The sequence below is a fragment of the Lactuca serriola genome, chromosome 7 (assembly GCF_051521515.1).
Source record: "Lactuca serriola cultivar US96UC23 chromosome 7, Lser_US96UC23_V15, whole genome shotgun sequence".
NCBI lineage: Eukaryota > Viridiplantae > Streptophyta > Magnoliopsida > Asterales > Asteraceae > Lactuca > Lactuca serriola.
Window position 1 is genome coordinate 71,266,985 of NC_136414.1, and position 4,630 is coordinate 71,271,614.

Below are 4,630 nucleotides of genomic sequence, written 5' to 3' on the forward strand. Positions count from 1 at the left end.
CTCTCCTTCTTTATGTTTACTTGCCAAAAGGGCTTGAGTGAGCTTGAACTTTTCAAGTCTTCGAACTTGTGGGTTAGGGAGAATAATTGGAGGAGGTGGAAGAAGAGAAGTATGATCTCTTGTTCCTCGATCGAATCGTGGAATATCATCTTCATGCGGACTGCTTGTTCCACGGGATTTGGGAAAACCATAGTTGTCAAACTTTGACATCTACAATACGGGAGAAAACGAATTCAAGTTAGTTGATTGATTGAGTCCTTAATAAATCACCCAAATGAGATATTAAGGCTAGGACCCAACACAATATTCTACAACTCGGGAGAGGGATGCCGTAACCCAAATTGTAGAAAATTTGAAGGTAAGTGAATGACGATTCACTAATTTCCACCACGAAAAACGAAAAAGAAATTTAAGTTTTTAAATCTATGAAAACTCCTAGATCCTTTGAGATTCATTGAACATTTCAATGGAATGTTTAAATATCGATATGCCCCTCTAGTTTGTGACTGGGATGCCGAGGATTACAAAGCGGGTGTGAATAACCATGCAAACTTACATGGTGCCCTCACATGTTACAGTCACCTATTCGATGTGCCGGTAAACCATACACGCTCCCCGAACTATGATAAACATTGAGTCACCCTTTGCTACCTTTGCTTAGAACCATTTAGTGTGCCGGTAAACCACACACGCTCCACTAACGTCTTTGCAAGGGCACAAAGTGTAATTTCATGGAATTGCATCAATTCACTTTTGCCTAAGTAACTAAGATTGGGAATTTTATGAAAACATTTAGTTACTTTAATAATTCATTATACTTATAATGGAAGGTTTCGTCCTATCCTACCCGTTCGGCTAACGACCCTCCACTAGTCAAGAGTGCGGTGGCTAAGAGTGGATACCCATTCAATCGCCATTTTATAGGCAATTTCCTTAAACACCCCTTATAGACCAACTTCGTGAATGAGGCCTACTAACGGTAAGACTGACTTTTACTCATACATATATATAATGTTAGACTTTTAATGTTATATATATATAGTATAGGGTGTATTTTACACTTTTAAAATACTAGGTGGTTTAATTTAACAATTATACTTTTAATTCAATTAAAATGTTAACCTAAACTTTTATGGATTTATTAAACCTCTTTTAATTATACACCTTAATAAATTGATAAAACCATAAGGGAGTGATTTGAACTTTTCAAAACATTACTAGGGTTTTAGAATTTAACATTCCTAATTAAACTTTTAATCAACTTTTAAATTCCAAAACTTGAGGGCAAGTTTTGAAACATTTCAAAACATTAGGGTTTAGAATTTAAATATACATCAAAATTCAACTATTAATCAAAATTTAAATTCCAAAACTTGAGGGCAAGTTTTTGAAACCTTTTTCAAAACATTAGGGTTTCAACTATTTAAATTTCAAAACAACAAAACTTTTGGGTTCAAATTTAAACTATAAAACCTAAAGGGGAAATATGAAACATTTCATAACACAAGGATCAAATAAAAAATAATCTAAATTAACATTTAATCACATAATTATCCATATTTGATTTATTTAATGATTTCTTGCAAAACAATTTACCAATTTAATCAAAATAATCAATCAATTATCACATAAGGAAACAAATATTTTATTAATTGATAAATATCTTCAATTAGATCAAGAATATAGTCATATATATCATAAAATCGGATTTATATTGATCTAATATGATAAAGGCAAGTATTTCAAAGATAAACAGCAAGAAATCCCGAAAATAGCTCCATCCGACGCTCGAACTCGCCGAGTACCACACTATACTCGCCGAGTTGAGGCCTACTCGCCGAGTACACTGTGGTACTCGCCGAGTTCATCAGCCAGGGAGCCCAAAAATCGATTTTGCAACTTGAATAAACACATGATGCATCAATACAATAGAAACCAATCAAGGCTCTGATACCATTGATGGGTTTTGGTCACAAGACATCCTATGTGCTCATACAAACCCTAATGCTTGGATCTAGGTTTCTCTATTGTACATGCTAGTTATCCAAGACTATAAACACTAATTCTAGCATACAAGTAATCATATTAACATAAGAATGGGTTTAAGATATTACCTTGATTGTTATGTAGCAATAACAATCCCAAATCTCCTTGTATTGACTTTAGAAAGCTTAGAGTCACAAATGTCACTCCTCTAATGGTTCACAAACACCAAAAGCAAGAGGATGAAGAAGAGGGAGGATGTAGGCTACCCAAAAACGTGTACAAAACCTAGAGAAGTCTTAGCCACCTTTTTTGGGTCATAAGGGTCATATATATATATATATATATATATATATATATATATATATATATATATATATATATATATATATAGGAGGCTTCCCTATAGAATTCGTCCACCCCTAAATACAAGGCAATCCATGGCCCAAATTGCAATTATCTTATAATTACAATTCCAGTCCCTTTAGTTTAATTAATCTTTTTTAGCCACAAAATTAATTACCAATTAATTCTTGACTAATATTAATTAAACAATATGATTTCTCCTTTAATATATTATTCCCATAATATATTAATAAATCATATTTAATCCTTTCTCTCCATAATTCATCCTATCAAGTTGGTTTGGTGAAGCCAACCCAAAAGGACCATGCACCATCGGGTCAAGTACATACCAAAATAGTTATGGACTTAGACACTAATCCAACAAAGTGATCATATAATCCTCTGCTCTGCAAGATATCAGACGGAAAAAAAATATGGAACAGAGTTAATCTAATAGTCCAAAACTTTTTTTCTTGGTTTCCGATTTGTAAGGACAAAAACTACTAATCAAACACATCAATTTAGTCCTGGCCGGGCCCAGCTCTATAAGTCAACACCAAATCATTGAGGGGCCCAAGATATCACTTTTCTCGTTAGGGTAAAAGGAATAGATAAACTTTGACTTATATGCTTGCACTATTTACTAGTCAAATCACACACAACGGTCCATTTTATAACATCAAGTTACTGATGCATTTACATATCATCAATGCACAACCAACTTCTAAACGATAACTCGTATATCTCCGTTTCAAGATTATATGATATTATCGTCTCAAAATTACTCGTGATAAATTCCATGAAGTAAGTCTATGCATGTGGGTTAATCTGTTGGTTCTAAAATATAGTTTATACTTTGCTTTTCTAGGGTTTTGTAGTTTTCGGTCTAGGGCCGAAAACATTATTGGGTTTACTTATAGCTTGGACCAAAATCACATGTGATTTCAGTCTGGATATTAGGTATTGGGTTTGGGATTAAGTCTATATGTATAAAGAGAGTGGAAGTGGCATGTTTTATGTAGCATTAGAGAGGATGGGACGTTTGGAGGCTGCCAATATAGAGAGTGTGTATTCTAGAGAGATAAAGCAGAAAGAAGGTGCAAGTGTGTGTATGAATCTTATGTACCCAGATCATCATTCAAATCATTGAATACATTGAAGATTCAACTTCTTCTTCTTCTTCTTCTTCTTCTTCTTCTTCTTCTTCTTCTTCTTCTTCTTCTTCTTCTTCTTCTTCTTCTTCTTCTTCTTCTTCTTCTTTTTCTTCTTCTTCGTCTTCTTCTTCTTCTTCTTCTTCTTCTTCTTCTTCTTCTTCTCCATTCTATCTTGCATAATCCACTTGATTGGGAATCCACACCATCAAGTGGATCAGATTGATACGTCAAGCTAATTTGGGGACTTACAGTTGATATTAGAGCTTGGATCGTATCAGTCATTTTGGCAAGATCTCGAACTTTTTGGACTTTTTCTTGAAGGTTTTGGCGTTTTTGATTAGTTTTGGACAAAATATTGGGTATTTGTTCTTCGTGTTCTTCATAAAAATGACTTTTTGATCGACTTTCGCGTAAAAAAGTTGAAAAATTCTTCTTTTTAGAGTTCTCTGCAAAGGTTCTCAGTCAGGTCTCGGTCTTCTCGGCAGCGACAAAAATCTCGACTTAGGGTTCCGCGGTGTTTTCGGCTAGAAGCTCATTTACGCTCTGAAACGAAGCTTCTTGGTGGAGCGTGCTAGGCTTTCGGTGGAGCATGGCTTCGCAGTTTTTCGGTCAGCGGGTGCGAGGGTTCTCGGTCAGCCTATGAGGTTTCGCATTTTCAGTCTAAATTGCGGATTTTTTACATTTTTGGCCCAAAAATTAATTTTTCGAATTTTGAAGTTTCGTTTTCGGCATAAAGCTTTGACTTTTGATTTTTGACTTACTAGGTTGACTTTTGACCATAAAAATTGACTTTGATTTTCAAGTTTGACATTGACTTTAAACTTTGAATTTCTCATTTAACTGTCAAGTTTTCAAGTATGACTTTTCAATTTTTTTTTAAATTTGACTTTTAAGGTTTCAAGTTAAAGGGCATTTTTGGTAAACAATGAATTCCTCAATCACCAAGGGTAATGAAACTTCAGGTTCTCAATCTTGTGAAGCTACAATTAAGTTTCGTCGTGATCAAATAGATATATTAATTTACTGAGCTTTGGCTCTTTCAAAAAAAAATAGATATATTAAAAAGAGAAAATGAGGACTTTAAATATGAAGGATATACACTTATGAAGGCCCAAAAACCATTAAAATAAGAACTCGAGGCCAAGACA